Here is a 19,552-nt window from a genome sequence, read left to right as displayed (position 1 = left end):
GGGCCAGGCATGGTGGCTCACGCCTGTAATCTTGGCACTTAGGTAGGCTGAGTCAGGCAGATCACATGAGGCCAGGAGTTCGAGACCAGCCTGAGCAACATGATGAAACCCCATTTCTATTAAAAAATACAAAAACTAGCCAGGTGTGGAGGTGCATGCTTATAATCCCAGCTACTTGGGAGGCTGGGGCACGAGAATCGCTTGAACTCAGGAGGCGGAGATTGCAGTGAGCCAAGATCATGCCTGTAAACCAGCCTCGGTGACAGAGTGAAGCTCTGTCTCAAAAAAAAAAAAAAAAAAAAAAAGCAACCCACAACCAACCCACAGCATTTGGAAGGAAGCTGACCACACTCATAATGAAACACAAATTAAAACTACCATGGTAGGCCGGGCACGGTGGCTCAAGCCTGTAATCCCAGCACTTTGGGAGGCCGAGGTGGGCGGATCATGAGGTCAGGAGATCAAGACCATCCTGGCTAACACGGTGAAACCCCATCTCTACCAAAAATACAAAAAATTAGCTGGGCGTGGTGGCAGGCGCCTGTAGTCCCAGCTACTCAGGAGGCTGAGGCAGGATAATGGCGTGAACCTGGGAGGGAGAGCTTGCAGTGAGCTGAAATTGTGCCACTGCACTCCAGCCTGGGCGACAGAGCAAGACTCCGCCTCAAAAAAAAAAAAATCTACCATGGTAGCCAGGCACAATGGGATGCACCTATAGTCCCAGCTACTTGGGAGGCTGAGGCAGGCGGATCACTTGAGCCCAGAAGTTTGAGTCCAGCCTGGGTAACATAGCAAAATCCCCATCTTTAAAACAAAAACAAAACTAGCATGGAAAACCATTTTTACCTATCTGATGGGCAAAGATCAAAGCATTTCATAAGTCTCATAAGTCTGTGTTGGAAACAGTCACTCACATTCCCTCCTGGGCAGGAATGTGAGTCAGTACAACCCCCAGTGAAGGTAGTTTAATGATACCTAACAAAGTCACTGAAGGACATATTTGCTTTTTGACCTACCAAATCCACTTTGAGTAATGTATCGTACAAACATTGTCACAAGTATAAAATGACATAAGTACAAGATTAGTCATTGAAGCATTATTTGTAATAACAAAAGATTGAAAATAATATACCTATCAGTCACGAACTGGTGAAATAAATTATGATACAACCTTACAATGGAATACTATGCAGCTGTCAAAAAGCCTGAGGCCACTTGAAACTAATGTCACAGGGTATCCCGTGAAAAATCCACATGGCAATGCCTGGAACAAATAAGGATGGAACCAGGACACAGAAAAACCAAAACTGTTGATTTCACAGAGTGGATAAATCCCACTTCTCATTTTCAGTTTCTATTCCTATTGTCAGTGTGTTGCTTATGTGACTAAAAAAAAAAAAATGTGTAATAGGAAAAATGAATCCCAGGCCCATCACACCTAAATTGCATGACCAAGCCAGGTACATTGGCTCATGCCTGTGATGTCAGCTATTCAGGAGGCCGAGGCAGGAGGACTGCTTCAGACCAAAAGTTCAAGATCAGCCTGGGCAACATAGTGAGATGCTATCTCTAAAAAAATTTTAAAACTAAGCCAGGCACAGTGGTACGTGCCTGTAGAGCCAGCAAACTTGGGAGGCTGAGGCAGGAGGACCTCCTGAGTTCAGGTCAAGGCTGCAGCGAGTGACGATTGTGCCACCGCACTCCAGCCTGAGAAACAGAGCAAGACTCCATCTCACTCATTCATAAATTAAATATTAAAAGAAATAATACAATACATGACCCAACAGACTCTCTGTGCCTCAGTTTCCTCATTTTAACAAAAGGAGAATAACAGTCCTACCCCACAGGATTTTGAAAGGATTCAGTTGGGGGTGATGCAAGCAGTGTACTGAGCCACCCCTGGCTCAAAACGCCCCAGTCTAGATGGCATGCATCACCAAGATGTCAGAAAGGGCCATGGGGTGCAGAAGTGAGAGGGCCCGGCACCTGTCCCCTCCCCTCAACCCTGCCATGAGCCAGCAGCACTGGGGGTGAGGAGGCCCGGCCCCTACTCTGGCCTGTGAGTGCCCAGCCTCTGGGAGGTAGAGAGAACATTGGTCAGCAACTCAGGCCGGCTTTCCAGGGCCATGAGTGGCAGTGTGGGCTGACCCCTCCATGTAGGGCCTACTTGGGCCTCAAGGGAGCGGCCGTCCCACCCAACCCAGGTCAGAGGGAGGTGGTGATGTTGGTCTGAGCTGGAGGGAGCTCACAGGTGACATCCCAGGCAGAGTCGGGTCCTCGGCCCAAGCCTTCCAGGCTTGCTAGCAGGAGACGGCACAGTACCCAGGCCTCAAGACAAGCTCTGCGACCTCTGAGCCCAGCTGGGAGACAAACTGGGCCAAAAACCACCTGGCTGGCTGCCTCCTCTGAGAACCTGCAGAGAACCATGAATGGGCTGGGCTACCCAAGGGCGGTGGGTGGGGGTGCTCTCGCTCCATTTCTAGCCAGGGCAACTGACTCTGGGACCTTAACCTCCAAGCCCAAAGACCACCTGCTAGGAAACAGTAGACCTAGGATTCGAACCCAGGCCTGCCCCTCTCCAAGGCCCAGTGCAGATTAACTCTCTATCTGCATTTCCTGAGGTGCATTCTGCCCAAAAGCAGGAACATGAAAAGCTACATATGTGCAGCCACACACATCCACAGCCATTTCTGGTCACAGGTGGTGCTGAGCTCAACATTCTCCTCTTCCCCATTTAAAGATTCCCCATACACATTAGCAAATTAAAGGCTCTGACAAGTCCTGCAGGAAAGAAGCCTGCTGAATTAAACACAGCTGAACATTTCCCCATCCTTTTGTTAATGAGACTCTTTTTGCACTGAATCCCTAATGAACCTCCTTTGGGAAATGCTGACTTTGGAGTCTCTGAGACCCACCTAGGAACTCCTCCCCTAAGAAGGCTCCCTGGGTAGCTGTGGCCTGTAGAGCCCACTAGCCTCCCCTTAATTGACAGCCTATGAAGCTCTTTAATGCTGGGGGCCCCACTTACCCACCTCCACCTGACCCCAGGTTGGGCTAGCTGCACACAAGAAGGTTGCAGGTGCTGGGGGGACCAGCCCATGCACCTGCCTGTGGGCCAGGACACCTACCCTGAGCTTAGCCTCCCAGGTGGAGGTGAGAGGAGAGGCCTGAGTGAAAGAGCAGGGCTCTCAGGTGCTCATGGTCTCAACAGCACCCTCCCTAGGCAGTTTTCAGCTGGGAAGCACCTTGCCCTGGGGAAAAGCAAGCAGGAAAACAGCTCCAAGTGCCAACCCGGCAAAGGGCTCCTGTCGAATTTCCTGCCTCTCCCATGGAATGCAGAGGAGTGGCCCACCTGCCTTAGTTTCCCCATCTGCCACAGTGCAGGGAATAGAGCCCTGGGCTGAATGTCAGGTGATGTAAGGTACAGTCCCGGCTCTCCCTGTCACCAGCTGTGTGACTCAGGCAATTCTTCACCCTCTCTGGGCCTGACTCCTCCAGGGCAGGAAAGGCCTCCAGGGTCTCTGAGGTCCCTTCCCACTCAGACCAGCAGAGAAGCCAGTCACAGAGAGGTCAGTGGGAGAGGCCTCTCCCACCCAGAGCTCAGCGTGCCACCCATGGAGCTCAGTGAGGCGTCACTGCCTAGCCTGGCCTCCTGTCCCAATGGCAAGCCTGAAGCCACCACCTGGCCCGGAGGCCCCCAGTTTGGCCTCCATGACACCAGCTCGCAAAGTGCCCAGCCCCAAACCAAGGCGCTAAGACCCTCACTTCCCTGAGGCTTCCTGAGAACCCGATCCAGGCCTAGGGGGCACGAGAGACACAGAGGGGACTGCCTCGTGAAACCGCGCCAAGAGCCCGGAAGAGCCCTTCTGCAGGGGAAGCAGCCCCACCCAGCCTCCCCCACCAACCACAGCCCCAGCTTCCGGACCTGCACCCACACAGAAGAGCCCTCGCCATGGCTGTCCCTGGAGCCCAAGACCCCATTCCCGGTCACTCACTCCTTCCTTCCACAAACCCTGCCCTTACGGAGCTATTGGGCACAGGAGGTCACTGTGATAGTGTCTCACGCCACAGGAGCCACATGGCCCCCGCAACCACGCCTCCCACACCTACCCAGGACCCCCCAAAACACCAAGCCCGATCTCTGCTCACCCCTTGGCCAAAAAACGCCTCTAGAGCTTCCCTGGCCTCCTCTGTGGCTGCGTGATTTGGCTGATTTCGGTTCCCCAAACAAGCCCCACCCTTTCATCTCCAGCTCCGGCAATCTAAAAACACGCCCACCTCCTCACCTCCAAATGCCTTCTGCCTGGCGAACTCCTGCCCGCCCTTCAGGGCCAACCTGAGCTGCCACCTCTTCCAGGAAGGCTGCCTGGTCCCCTCCCAGTCTGGCCTTGTTCCTTAGCTTCCCCAGGGCCTGCACCTCCCACAGAAGCACAGGCCACCCTGACCTGTCACTACCTGGCTGCACGTCCAGCCATGCACTACCCAGCTCCCAGGATCTAACCCTGCCTGGTACACGGGGACATCAAACCCCATACTCCACAGACTGGGGGGTACAGCCAGCACTGAACTGGCAGCTAAGGACTGGGCCCCAACCCTGGAATCCCCAGTCCCAACTGCATGAGCTCTGGCAGGTGACCTGCCTCTCAGGACTCAGTTTCTCACCTGAGCAATGGGGATGAAACCCTTCTCTTCGCTCCATGGCCTATTCTAGCAGTGACATGACCTCATAGCTATAAAACCTCAGAAACCCCCACTGCACATGGAAAGGGGCCCATCCTGCCACCAGGAAAGAGGCCACATGTTGGTGCCACCAGACCCCCATCTGCCAAGTGCCACTGAGCTCCTGCCTGCAGCAGGTGCAGGCACTGCTGCTGCTACAACACACAGGACAGGCATGGGTTCCCTGAGGAGCTCATGCCAGGAGGAGGGCAGATTGTCATAAATGAGCCAAGTGAGGAAAAGAAATGCCAGGGCAGGGCAGAAGGGGAAGGCAGGAAAGCATGGTGGTTGGGAGCACAAGCTCTGAGATCCAACAGCAGGCCGTGAATCTCAGCTCCACCTTGGAGGAGCTGTGTGACCTTGGGCATGTTCCTGAACCTCTCTGGGCCTCAGTTTCCTAACCCACAGAATGGACTGGTAACAATACCGGTTCTCAGGGGCTTCACGTAGATGTGGGCACACAGCAAGTACCATCACCCAGGGCCACCCCAGTCAGCTCCAGACACCAGGGTGAGCAGCCTGAGAAATCGTGACATAAACAGGCACTGGGGACACACTTCAGTACCAGGGTCTCAGCCTCACTTCCTGCCTGCCCCCAAAGGGCAGCTCTACTCTTGTACCCATGCCCAGGAGAGCTGAGCCTGACAAAGGGATACAGAAGTGCTGGTCCCTGCCCCCAGGGGATGGAGCAGTGTCTCCAGGGAGTCTGGGTATATCAAAAGAGGCCACTTCCCATTAGCCCAGGCCCCCCTTAAAATAGCTCCTTCAGACAGCTTAAAAGGGCTCCTCCTTCCAGCCAGATGGGGTACCGGAGACAGGCCTGGGGGCCCAGGAGCCAGATGCACACACACACAGAAGGAGGTCTCATCCCAGCCTACCCCAGCACCCTGGACCCCTGCTCCAGCAAGGAGATGCCCAGGAGGAGGGAGACCCAGACTCCCAAGAACAGCAGCAGGACCAAGACAAGCCCACAAGACTGGCCCCCAGTCCACATCCCTCCCATGAGTGAGGCCAAGGGATGTGCTTGTGAATGGGGCAGGGCCTGCAACTCCAACATAGCTCCCACCAGGAAGACACACCAGCCCCAAGGCTGCAGAGCTCCCAGGGCCTCAGTTTCCCCATCTGTGCAGAGCAGCTGCATCCCAGGGTACTAGGCTTCTCCCTGCCCAGCCAGTCGGTGACTCCAGGAAGCAATGATCTCAGTCAGCTGCGCCCGAGGCAGTGTGACTGAGTTGTTTCAGAGGCCAGCATGAGGAAAGCTGGCCAGTTACAGGGGCAGGAAGGGCACCCTGGAGGGCAGGAAGAGCCTGGGGCCTGGAAGACAAAGCACCCCGATCAGGGTGCCCTGGGTCCAGCGGCCTCCAGGGATCCAGGCCCTAGAAGGCGGGTGGTGGCATCACCCACTGCAGGTACCTTCTGCCTTCCAGGGACATGAGCTCCCCCCCAGGGGACAGGCCTGTGTCTGAGGGTCATGGCCATTCCTTCTGCCCCGTCACCTCCAGCATGTCCTGATACCCTGGGAGGAGGCAAGAATGGGCAGCGCCTGGGGCCAGGAAACACAACTGGAAACGGGGGTACCTGCACCAAAGACCTCCCTTGGCTTCCCTTTCCCTCAGGCCCAGTCGTGGGTTCACCCTTCCAGTGGTCAGCGGTGGTGGGGGAAACAGGGACATAAAGAGAGGATGGCGAGAAGAGGGTATCCCGGCGTCCCTTGGGCCCCAGCCACAGCAAGACAGGGGCTCAAAGCAAGGCCAAGGGGGTCGGGGAGGCAGCTGAGTGAACAGCTCAGGAGCAGAGCCGGCTGGGTCCCCTCTTCTCCCCATGCTGGAGGACCCCTGAAGGAGGCCCTCACCTGGAGGACACAGCCAAGCAGCAGTTGGGGAGAACACCCCAGGCAGCGGGAACTGTGGGGGCCAAGGGCGGGAAAGGGGCAGGAGATAGCCAAGCTGGGAGTGAAAATGTCAGGGGGGGCTGGCCCAGAGTGGATAACGGTGACAAGTGGCGGGAGTCGGGAGGGAAGTCAGGCCCGGTCTGGGAGGGCCTCACAAGCCAGGAGAAACTGACCAGATGGCTGTGCTCTAGAACAGGGAGGACCTTCTCCCAGGCCCAAGGTGAGCCGTCCCCACCCCATCCTAACACAGAGTCTGCTCAGGTTCATCTCGGCAGCACTGGGCTGTGCTGTGCTCAGAAAATGCCTGTGAAATTGGCCCATCAAAGAGGACAGGCCGGGTGTGGTGGCTCATGCCTGTAACCCCAGCACTTTGGGAGGTGAAGGTGGGAGGATCTCTTGAGCCCAGGAGGTCGAGGCTGCTGTGAGCTATGATCAGGCCACTGCGCCCCAGCCTGGGCAACAGAGCCAGACCCTGTCAAAATAAAAAATGAGAGAGCAGGTGGCGGCAGGAAAGCACGGTCCTAGGTATTCCAAGGAAAAAGGCCACCAAAGAGGAACGGAGCTCTGGTCCCAGACTCACCGCCCAACCCTTCTCCACCCCAACACTGGTCCCTTCTAGAAAGGCTTCCAGGCTTCCAGGGGAGAGCAGGGAACGGAGGGTGCTTCGGCCAAGCAGGTCTGCACTCAGGGTTGGGCAATGCCCTAGCCATGATGTGGCCAGTTGAGAAATCCGTGTGCAGCAGCAGGTCAGGCCAGATGCCTATGGCAAGCCGGGTGACACCATGCTACTGTCCTTGGTGGGGAGGGGGCCACTGCACAGATGAGGGGGCTGGCAGGATCCCCGGCACACACAGCTGGAGGGGCTCCAGCCACTGCGTGGCAACCTCTCAGCCTCGGCACACCAGTGTCAGGTGCCTGGGAAGGGTTTTCACCCAGCTAGCCCTCCCATTAACCTACCTGAGCACTGCCATCAGCCCTGTTTTACAGATAAGGAAACTGAGGAACAGAAAGAAAATGATTAGTCCAAGGGATGTAGGTGACAGGGAGGCTGCTCAGCTCAGCCCTGCCCGCCTGCACCACCCAGGCTCCCCCAGGGAGGTCCAATCTCCCACCCAAGGCAGGACAAGGCAGACGAGAGCCTCACGACACCGACAGTGACGCACACTTCCACTTAGGTAGCGCCTCCGCTATGCCAGGCGCAGAGTGTGCATCAGCTCATTTAATCTTTACAACCACCTGATGCAGGGGGTACCTTTACCAACCCCATTTCACAGGTGCAAGAAACAGGCTCCATCCCTTGCTCATCTCACACGCTGTTGGGAGGAGGCAGAACAGAGCTGGAACCCGTGCCGCCGGACCAGAGCACAGTCCAGTTCTGCCTGGAGGCGGGGGGCTGGACCGGATAACCTCTGGAAGACCCCTGCTTCTCTGGCTGGTGTTCAGATGTGGTCTCATTCTCCAGTTCCAACTAACTTCCAGCTCTTGGCTACATGTGTCTATCTATCTGTTTGTCTATCTATCTATCTATCTATCTATCTATCTATCTATCTATCTATCTATCTATCTATTTGAGACAGGGTCTTGCTCTATTACCCAGAGTGGAGTAGAGTGGCATGATCTCAGCTCACTGCAGCCTCCACCTCCTGGGCTCAAGCAATCCTCCTGCGTAGCTGGGACTACAGGCATGCACCACCATACTGGCTAATATTTGTAATTTTTTCCTAGAGTTGGGGTTGTGCCATGTTGCCTAGGCTGGTCTCAAACTCTTGAGCTCAAGTGATCCGCCCACTTCAGCCTCCCAAAGCACTGGGACTGCAGGTGTGAACCACGGTGCCTGGCCACACGTGTCTTTTAAAAGTAGTAAATGCCTCCCTCCCACCCCATGAAAGGCTAGAATGGGCTGCTCTGATACAGGCATCCACTGTGACCCACTCTGCATGCTCCCTCAAAGGCCTGGAACTTTCTCCAGCAGAGTTAAGCGCTGCTCTCTCCCTGGGCAGTGGGAGAGGTAGGAGAGAGGATGCTGTGTCACCTCAGTATGAACAAGTCCACATCCTCTTCCTCCAGGACAGCAGGAGGGAGGCAAGGAGCGGTGCTGAGGGTCAGGCCACCCAGCCACCTCTGTGACCCTTGCAATGACAGGGAGTGGACAAACCACCTACCTCCTGGCTAAGGCATGACCCAACCACACATCCAGGAAAGCACGTGAGACAGCCCACCCTGGCCCAGCCACGCAGAAGGCCTCGTCCTACCCCTTCTCTCCGCAGTGGGCCCAGCGAAGTCCAGGCACAGGGCGGGGTAGGGGAGGCCCTCACAGGAGCCCAATTCCTCATCTTCCCAGTAAGGACCACCCCCACGAATCCCTCAGCACCAACCAGAGCCCCTGTTCTCAGCTTTGCCCCATCTGATCTCGCCAAAGACACAGTGTCCTGGCCCTGACTCCAGGCTCAAATGTGGCAGCAGACCACACTGTGGTGGGCACAACTGGATGCCTGGGGACCAATCTGCTGGGTGATTCAGGATAGACAGCCCCTCTGGGCCCTGTCTCCTCTGTAAACTGGAGGTTAACGGCACCTACCATATGGAGCGGTGGAGGAGGTGGGGAATGGGTCAAATCAGTAGCTATAAACTGTAGAGTGGGGTGCATGTCCCCAGTGCAACCATCGAGTCGGACTTTTGTCTCTTTTGAAAAATTTATTTATTTTGAGACAGGGTCTCATTCCGTCACCCAGGCTGGATGGAGTGCAGTGGCACAGTCATGGCTCACTACAGCCTCCAACTCCTGGGCTCAAAGGATCCTCCTGCCTTAGCCTCCCAAGTAGCTGGGACTACAGGCACACACCACCACACCCAGCTAATTTTTGTATTTTTTGTAGAGACGGGGTTTCGCCATGTTGCCCAGGCTGGTCTCGAACTCCTGGGCTCAAGTGATCTGCCCACCTTGGCCTCCCAAAGTGCTGGGATCTTTTCTCCTTTTGAGACTCTCCTGTGGCCTGTCCAGAGGCCACACTCCAGCCCAATTTCTACTTCCTGAGCTCTCCCTACACCAACCTCCATGCCCTCAAGCAAACCTCCCAGACCTACTCCTGGCAAAGAGGTTCTGCAATACCAGCTTCACCCTCATCACCCGGAAAACAGCTGCTAGTAAACAGCTGCTTCTTTCATGAAAACAGCACTAGAAGGCTGGGCGTGGGGCTCATGCTTGTAATCCCAGCACTTTAGAAGGCTGAGGCGGTAAGATTGCCTGAGCTCATGAGTTCAAGGTTGCAGTGAGCTATGACCACTCCACTGCACTCCAGCATGGGTGACAGAGTGAGATCCTGTCTTAAAAAAAAAAAAAAGAGGCTGGGGGTGGTGGCTCACACCTATAATCCCAGCACTTTGGGAGGTCGAGGTGGATGGATCATTTGAGGTCAGGAGTTCGAGACCAGCCTGGCCACCATGGTGAAACCCTGTCTTTACTTTACTAAAAATACAAAAATTAGCTAGGTGTGGTGGTGCGGTAACTGTAGTCCCAGCGACTCAGGAGGCTGAGGGAGGAGGACGGCTTAAGCCCAGGAGGCAAAGGTTACAGTGACCCAAGAGGGTCACTACTGCACTCCAGCCTGGGCAACAGACAGAGACTCCATCTCAAAAAATAATAATAAATAAAAATAAGAAAGAAAGAAAATACCACCGGAGACGCTACCTCCACAAAGTTCACACCTGCCCTTCTGAGGGCCACAGAATCTGGAACAATCTGAGAGCCTCCCCTCCCCCACACTCTGCACCAGGAGCTGCAGGTAAACCTTGGGAACCCAGGGCCTCTGGAGGTGGGAAGACAGACAACCGGGTGGGAAGCGAAGGCTGTGCAGCAAACGCCTTCCTGAGCTGCAGCCCCCTCAGCCTCCTGCACTTCCTGCAGGGCTGGCACTTGGCACTTCCTCTCAAATTGGCTGGCTTGTCACTTTTATGTCTCCTTTGGCCTCGTCTAAGACAATAATACAGTCATGATGTCACAATGGCAATGTCCTATTTACAGATTTTTTTTTCCCCAAGACAAATACTTAGATTTTAAACATGTCCTTCCACACACAGGCTAGAACACCCTGTGATTCCCTGGGCAGCCTGGTCCTCACTCCGAGAAACACTGGTGTTGAGTCCACCCCTCACAGCCTCCATCTGCACGATGGTGATGCTAGTGAAGGCCCACGGTCACACAGCCCTTCCAGACACATCCAGCCCACACTGGCTGCCCGTCCAGGCCTTGGACCCAGGGCCCCTGTCGTAGGTGGCCCGGCCTGGCCCCTACCTCCAGGCCCTTGGCTTCCCCCTCCCGGCCCTCCCTTCTCCTCTCCAGCAATGGCTGTCCAGGGAGGAAGCCCCCAGCCACAGATGTCCCTGCCCTTGACCCTGATGTGATGACACAGAGAAGAGGCAACTGCCTCACCCTCTGTGCATACATGTTTAGATGAATGCATAGAAAGCTCCAGAAAGACCCGCTCCAGAAAGACCCACTCCAGATGGCCCATGCGGTCCCTGGGGGATGGAGGAGAGGCATTGCAGGGAAAGGGAAACCAGTCTGCTTTTTGGAGGCATCTTGGTTTCCTGACCCTCAGGTATGCACCCCTTTCAGAGGTTTTGTTTGTTTTTTGTTTTATAATTTCATAAAATTAGTTGAATTGGCCTTCCCTCGCCAATGTTTCCTTTCATTGAGAAAAGTCATGTGTGCTTGTAAATGTAAAATTACACCCTCGAGAAGGAGTGTGGACATTTGAGAGTCTGTGGTTCCTAGAATTCCAGATGGAACGGGCCACATGTACAACATTGTGGTCACAACCGCACTTTCTTGTCAGGCTGGGAAAAGCCAGTGACAAGTCGCCTCTGGTCCCCTGTTGAGGGGCCGCCTCTCCCAGCCATCTGCCCAGTAGGCTCACGGAGCCTCCTACTCCCCCAGCCCAGACCCTGCCCAGTGCACTCCCAGGCCAGGCTGCCGGGTGAGCTGCTTCCCACCCACTGTCCAGCCCCATCCCCTGGGGCTCAAGCCACTAGGACTGGTGACACTCCATCCCCATACCCCGCTTTTACCTGGCTCTCCTCCCGGGCCCCAGCAGCCGGCCAGGGTCTGCAGGGAGGTGGCCCGGCCCCCGCCTGCCCTTCCTCAGACGCGCCCAGGCTCACCCATCCGAAGGCTCCTTCCACGCTACCTAATGAGAGTGAGTCACATCTGGGACCCACCACTTCCTGCTCCGGCAGCGGCAGCGGCGGCGGCGGCGGCGGCAGCAAGGCTAAGGCACAGCCCACAGCCCAGCCTCTCGGGGTGTGCAGGGCCCCCTCCCCCAGCCACAGTGCTGCTCTCCGCAGCCTGGGAGCTGCCAGGCCTGGGAGCTGTCGGGCTCCAATGACTTCATGGAAATTTGAAGCTTGAAGCTGGAACAATTTTGAAAAAATAATAATAATAATAAAACAAGCACCAAAAACCTCCATTAGAAGCCCCAAGACAACTGTTCAAAGTGGGAAGCAAATGCATCCTTAGTTAGCAATTAGCGGCCTGGCCTGAGCCTCCTGCGGGCTCTGACGCTCACAGACAGGCCCCTCGCGCCTTCCTGGGACTCAATTTCCCTATCTATGTAGTAAGGTGGCCCCGTCCACCTCTGAGAGGGGCCCAGGAGAGGTCAAAGATCTTCCAGCCCAGCCCACTGCCTCTCCATCTCACCTACGCTCCCATGCTGGGAGCAGGGCAGGGGCAAGCCCATCCTTGGGGCTCCTATTCCAAAATCAGAGTCCCTGGAGAGCCCCAACATCCCAGGGCACGATGAGGCTGGGAATCAAACCCCAGCACCCCTTCTGCTATGCCAGGCCTCAGTTTCCCCACTGGGATCATGGGGCGCTCAGTGGCAAGGGAGCAGATCAGGAGAGGCTAAGAGGAGAGAGTGGAGACTCCCAAAACAGAGGGGGAGGCCTCCAGCCCGCTGGCCACAGCAGCACCTGGTCCTCAGGGAGCCCTTCTGAGCATGTGACTGGCATCCTGGGATTACGAGCTCCTCAAAGCAAGGGTGTACCTCCTCCACCTCCCACATCCAGGGTCAGACACCCCTCTTCTGGTCTTCTAGCCCCTGCACCTTCCTCCATCACAGCACCTCTGTGCTGTGACCACTGGTTGCTGGTCTGTCTTTCCTAGGTTATATCCTTGAGGAGGGCAGAGATGGGAGGGCAGCTGTAATGTCAACAGCTGTGTCCCCAGCGTCCAGCCCCAGCCGGTCACAGAGTAGACATCCCACACATACTGATCAGGTGGAACTGAACATGTTAGGTGCTGTCTCTGTGCCAGGCCCCATGCAGGGAACTAGCAGGTGATCTAAGGTCTGCCATCTGGTGGAGACAGGCATAGGACTCACACAGGGTTCCAGGCTGCTCCAGAGGCCACAGGAGGGAGTGGGAGACCTCAGGGGATCCTCCCCATCAGGGTCGCCCTCCTATCAGCAAATGTCTCCCTAGCAAATGTCCCAGAGCAGAGAAGGAATAGACATCATCATCATCAAGAGAGGGGAAAGACAAGCCACTGACTAGGAGAAAGTCACATCCTATATGACTGACAAAAGACTCCTCCCTAGCATATATAAAGATCTCCCAGGCTGGGCATGGTGGCTCATGCCTGTAATCCCAGCACTTTGGGAGGCTGAGGTGGGCGGATCACCTGATGTCAGGAGTTCGAAACCAGCCTGGCTAACATGGCAAAATCCCGTTTCTACTAAAAGCACAAAAATTAGCCAGGTGTGGTGGCATGAGCCTGTAATCCCAGCTACTTGGGAGGCTGAGGCAGGAGAATCGCTTGAACCTGGGAGGCGGAGGTTGCAGTGAGCCGAGATCACACCACTGCACTCCAGCCTGGGCAACAGAGTGAGACTCTGTCTCAGAAAAAAAAAAAAAAAAAAAGATATCCCAGAAACCAATAAGAAAAAGACAAATGGCCCAATTAAAAGATGAACAAGAGACTTACACAGGTACTTCAACAAAGAGGATGCCAAAATGACCAATAAGCACATGAAAAAGACAATCAACACCATTAGCCACCAGCAAATTAAAACCATATAGAGATTCCACTGTACCACTAGAATAGCTAAAATTAAAATGAAAATACCAAGTGTTGACAAGGAGGAGAAGCAGCTCTTCACTCTCATGTACTGCTAGTGGGAATGTAAAATGGAGCCACCATGATGAAAACTGCCTGGCAGTGTGGACGAAAGCAAACCATATGCTTCCCCAATGACTCAGCAATTCAATCTCAGGTATTTACCCAAAAGAAATGAGTACATGTGTCCACAAATGACTTCTATCCAAGTGTTCAGAGAAGCTTTCATCCTAACACTTAAACTGCAAACCCAAACATCCTGCAATGAATAAATGGATAAACAAATTTTCATATATTCACACAACAGAAAATTACTCAGCAGTAAAAAGGAACAGATCACTGCTAACACAAAACATGAATGAATATCCAAGATGGCAAGGACAGTGAAAGACCCACCCACAAAAGACACATTCAGCACATTTCCATTTATATGAAACTTCAGAAATGATGAAACTAATCTACAGTGACAGACAGCAAGACAGCGGTTGCCTCTAGGGAGGCCGCTGATTGGAAAGGGGCACACAGGAAACTTCTGGGGGCTGAGGAGGTTCTAAATCTCCCTGTGGGTGCTGGTTATACAGGCGAGTGCCTAAGTACACTCATTACCCTGTACATTGAAGGTTTGTGCACTTGCCTGTATGTAAATTACCCGTCCATTTTTAAATGGGTATTGAGGGATACCCGTTTGCGTATGCAGGAGGGCATGGTGCTGGATGCTCAGTAGATTCAGGAAAAAGAACAGATCTGACCCGGCCCAGTGGGCGAGAGGCTGATGAGACACATGCTCAAACCCTGAGGAAAGCGCGGCGTGGAGATGGAGCCGCTGGGGGAGATATCGGGGGCCAAGGGGAAGGGGCATAGGAGGCAGGGCAAGTCCAGGGGAATGGCAGGTGGGGAGCGACCCACCCTGACCAACATTTCTGCAAGATGATCTCGGCTTGAGAAAAGGGGCAGCTTGGAGAGGACACATGTAGATGCCTGGACACAGGAGGGGGGGTTCCCCACTGCCTGCTGGGAGCTTATGGGGCCCTGGGCTTTCCAGCACTGGCCATAGAGCAGGGAGTGTGTGAAGATAAACTGGCCGTACAGCAGAGGCTGTATGATAACAAACCCTGCAGTTTGATAATGAGAGGGGCACAGTAAACCCTGCCGTTTGATAATCAAGGTTCCTGTCCCACTGAGCAATACCTCCTGCCCTCCCAGGCCGCCCTCCCAGCTTTCTCCTTGGAAGATGTGGCGGTGAGTCTCTTCCCTGCTGCAGCCTCAGCACTGCCTCAAACCAGCTGCTCCCCGCAGCCGCAGCCACCAGCCACCACTTGACACCCCACCCCTCACGCTGTCTAGGAGGTCCCGGCAGGCAGGATCTGAGCACACACAGGTCAATTCTCCCTGGGATCCACACAGGCATCACCCAAGACTTTACACACACAGCCTCATGGCACTCCCTGGCAGCCCCACTGAGGAAGGCCCTGCTATCATCCCTCCGTAGAGGAAGGCACCAAGGCTCAGAGACACCACATTGCTGGCCCAAGCACACACAGCTATGAAAAGGCAGAGCCAGGATTTAAGCTCAGATCTACCTGACTTCACAACCCATGCTCCTGACCCTCCCTGGGAACAAGGACAAGCTTCCATAGGGACAGGCTACCCCTAACCCCATTACAAGGTAATGAGCATGGGGGGTACCCTCACCCAAGATCTCCCAGCCCTGGCACACAGTGCTCCCAAGTCTGCTGAACAAACACCCGCTTTCTTTCAACTCCCCCAAAGAAGGGCAACCTTGGGCTTTCACAGCAGCAGACAGGGAAGGCTGGTTTCTGCTCGGTAGAGGCGCCAGGGCACACAGCACAACCCCAATCCTTTCCTGTCCCTCTCAGCAACCCCCATCCTCTTCCCTGGTGCTAGGGACACAAAACTGACTTGGACATAGTTCCCTTTCATGCAAGTTCCTAGGCTGGGAGGAGGTAAGAGGTGCCCACCAAAGGCATGGCATAAAGCTCTGGGGAGAAGCCGGCAGGGCATGGTGGCTCACACCTGTAATCCCAGTACTTTGGGAGGCTGAGGAGGGTGGATCACTTGAGGCCAGGAGTTCGAGACCAGCCTGGCCAACATGGTGAAACCCCGTCTCTAATAAAAATACAAAAATTAGCCGGGCTTGAGGGCGGGCGCCTGAATCCCAGCTACGCAGGAGGCTGAGGCGGGAGGAATACAAAAATTAGCCAGGCATTGTGGCGGGCACCTGAATCCCAGCTACTCGGGAGGCTGAGGTGGGAGGATCACTTGAGCCTAGGAAGCAAAGGTTGCAGTAAGCTGAGATCACACCACTGCACTCCAGCCTGGGTGACAAAGTGAGACCCTGTCTCAAAAAAAAAAAAAAAAAAAAGAGATCTGAGGAGAAGTACCCAGCAGGGTCCAGGCATATGTGGCCCAGAGTTTAGGGGAGAAGGACCTCCTACCCTGGGCAACAATGGGGGCTCAAGATGAGGCCATGAAACAGTCAGTAGGAGAGACTCAAACTGCAGCCAAAACGAAGCAGACAGTCAAGCTGTCAGTCAGCCAAGGGACAAATAACACTGAGTGCTGAGCAAACAGCTTGGCCCTGCCACACAAACCCAGATGTCGAGCCCTTACTGGGGGAAGGAAAGCCCCAGCACCCAGTGGGCTTGGAACTCTGGGCACGTCTCTGTAGGGGCCAGGGGATATGAGAACAAAAACCACCGTCCATGCCACAGTCACCTCTTCCTTCCCCTAAGGTCGGGGGTTCACGGCACCGGGAGGAGCCCTGGGAGGGTCTGAGCAATCGGGCTGGCCACTTGTCGCCAACCTCGCCTATCGTCCTGGCAGGATGAAGAGGAGCCTTCAGGAAGGTCCTGCTATTATTCCTGTCTGAGAGCTCTGGAGTCAGGGGCTCCAGGGAGAGACTTTGGCGGAGCTAGGGGACCCTGGTGGCTCAGGGAGTCCCTCTGTAAAGTCAGGAGATGTGGCCCACTCTGCTGGGAGTCTGTGAGGGGCTGTGAGAAATGCTGACAAGGCACATGGTGGGTGCTGGGTGCAAGCCAGCAAGGAGGAGGCCAGCCAGGCGTTCTCCCTGCTCTAAACCCTAAATCCCTAGGCTCTGCGACGTGCCTGCCCCTCCTTCAAACACCTTCCATGGCTTGCCTGTGCCTCCAGAGGCAAGTCCTGCCTCCTCCTCCTGCCTCTCAGAGACCCCCACCTGGCCCAACTCACTTTTCCATCCTTGTCTGCCTCCACCTGCTACCCAGCTGCCTGACTCTTCCATTTCTTTGCTCAGGCCTTAGTGTCCCTGGAATGCTCAAAATGCTACCCATCCCACCAGGTACAGGTGCCGCCTCTACCAGGAAGCCTTCCCCAGTGCCCCACCATCACCTCCTCTAGGCCACAATGCCATAGACCTCTCCATAGAGGATGCCATGTCCACTTTTGGTAACAGCTCCCTGTTCCTATGGGGAACCAGCCCTGCAGGGGTGGACTCACAACTAGCGTATATGGAGGAATGGGTGTGAGACTCAGGTGGTCCTGTGAAATTCACTTCCAGGACTTTTGTTGGGACTGTGGGAAAGTGTTCTCATTCACTTGGCAGTAGGTGTGAGCTACGAGCCACTGGGGCCATCTTTGCCAAAGTGGCAGTCAGCCTCCAGTGACCCTTATCCCCTGGCACTCATGTCTGTGAATGGTCCCCTCCCACACCACCTGCGTGACCAATAAAATATCGTGGAAACCACAATATGCGGCTTCTGAGATCATGAAAGATCTCAGAAGCTTCCACTCAGCTTTCCTTTGGATCTCTCCCTCTAGGGGAAGCCAGACACCATGGCTCGAGGACACTCAAGCAGCCCCAAGGAGGGATCTGTGTTCGAGGAACGGAGGCCTCCCACCAGCAGCCAGCACCAACCCACCCTGCATGTGACAAAGCCGCCTTGGAGGCAGACGCTCCAGCCCCAGTCAAGCCTTCAGATGACTGCAGCTTGACAGGCAGCTTGATTGCAACCTCATCAGAGAACCCCAGCCAGAAGCACCCAGCTCAGCCTGAAATCCTGACCTACAGAAATTATGAGGTAATTGGAATAATTTGTTACACAGCAATAGATTACAAATACAACCTCTCTGTGGAAGAACTGGCCTGAAAAGGAAGCCAAGACAGAGAAATGGAGAGAGAAGCAGAGTCTTCATGATACCATTTGAGCCCCTGGATCCAGCCATGCCTGAATCCCCACAAAGTGTCAAGTCCTCTCTTTCTCCCTTTCCCTTTGGTTAGAGTGGGTTTCTGGTACTTGCAGCTCAAAGAAGCTGAACTTATTCATGCAGCACCCTCCCTGCTCAGGAGTGACTGAAGGTCCTGTCTTCTCCTCCATCAGACCCATCTGGCTGAGGGCAAGGACCACCTCTCCCCAGCACCACAGGACCTCACGACATTTCTGCCAGATTGACCTGTACCCAGATAGGACAGAGCAGGGCTGACTCCGTGTGGTTTCACGCCCCCCAGCTCTTCCACACTTGGGACTGAGGTGAGCTCCCCAGGGAGAGGGACTCGCAGAGGCAGCACAGCTCGATGGAGACACTCCCCCTCCTCCCAGATGCATCTTTCACGCTGGGAGGCGGGGAACATTCCAGTGCATCCACCCACCTCCTCCAGGCCTCTGCCCACATCTCTTCTCAGCTGTGGGCTCAGGGATGTGCAGGGATCTGTTCCTGTGCAGGCTAGGAACATAAGAAAATGCCCGGGTCCACTAGCGCCTTCTGACCCCTAATCAGTGGTGGTCCTAAGGGGTGGCCTGGGGTAAGCCCCAAAGCCACTCCAAATGAACACATATTCTAAGTAAACAGCATCTTTCCCATTAAACCCGGCACCCTGCGGCTACTGCCCCTCCTAAATCGCTGCTGCTTGGCTGAGTTCCAATGCCACAACAAGGAAAGATGAACAGCCCGACTTCATGTAAGCGACAAAGCCCACTCAAGGGCAGGGGCCTGACTCCCATGATCCCCAGGGCCCCGATCTCTGCCACGCCTGGGAGACGGGGCTTTGGAGAAGGAAAGGGGCAGTTGGGGTCATGGTGTGTTGAGTAACAGCAGAGAATCCTAAAAGAACAGATGTGAAAGCAACCGCCCTGCCAACCAAAAGCCCTTATTTCCTTTGAAAAACTTGGCAGCTGGGCCGCACCAGAGGCCGCCTGTCCTTCCCTGCACCCGGCCCAGTGTGACCCATGGACAGGCAGGGAGGAAGGCCACGTCCCTCCCACCAGATCCTCAAAGGGGGCTTCAGACATACCACAAATTGAAAATAGCAGCTCCTAGAACTGCATGTGAAGTGTGACCCCTTTCTTTTTTAACGATGTCACAGGGATGCCTGTATTTTTTTGCATACAAGAAAATCGGGAAGAAAATGTCCCAAATCTTAGGAGTTATCACTAGGTGATAGAATTTGGCACAGTTTTACTTTAATATTTATCTTTTTGTTTAGATCTGCTTTTCAATTTTTCTCTAATGAAAATATACTACCCAAATAATTAACAGAGGAGGAAAACCAGCTACAATCAAGAAAAAGCAAGAAAAAGGAAAAACAATGCCCTGAGACGGGTAGTTTTCCACCCAACACCAAACTAGGCACCACTTGTAACAGGGTGAATACAGAAGGTTTTTACTGTAACTAAAAATACTACCTTAAGGGTTGGGCGTGGTGGCTCATGCTTATAATTCCAGCACTTTGGGAGACCAAGACAGGGAGATCAGGAGGATCGCTTGAGCCCAGGAGTTCAAGACCAGCCGGCGCAACAGAGTGAAACCTCATCTCTACAAAAAAAATTAGCCTGAGC

The 19,552-nt window shown here is 54.6% G+C and overlaps 1 protein-coding gene across 10 annotated transcripts in view; it reads right to left on the bottom strand.

The window, feature by feature from the left end:
- Positions 1 to 11,886, bottom strand: part of ADCY7 (adenylate cyclase 7) — a 51,719-nt gene extending 39,833 nt beyond the window's left edge. For 2 of the 10 annotated variants that reach the window (XM_016929807.4, XM_063797818.1), the window contains exon 1: positions 11,678 to 11,807. The gene's annotated coding sequence lies outside the window, so the exon portion shown is untranslated. Of the gene's footprint in view, positions 1 to 4,149; positions 4,242 to 11,677 lie in introns of those variants that run through there. The other 8 variants (XM_016929808.4, XM_063797819.1, XM_063797817.1 and 5 more) reach the window with 7 other exon arrangements.
- Between the last annotated feature and the right edge of the window lie 7,666 nt (positions 11,887 to 19,552).

This window comes from Pan troglodytes, chromosome 18 (genome assembly GCF_028858775.2).
Source record: "Pan troglodytes isolate AG18354 chromosome 18, NHGRI_mPanTro3-v2.0_pri, whole genome shotgun sequence".
NCBI classification, from domain to species: Eukaryota; Metazoa; Chordata; class Mammalia; order Primates; family Hominidae; genus Pan; species Pan troglodytes.
Note: the sequence above shows the minus strand (reverse complement) of the source record. Positions and strands in the feature narration are given on the sequence as shown.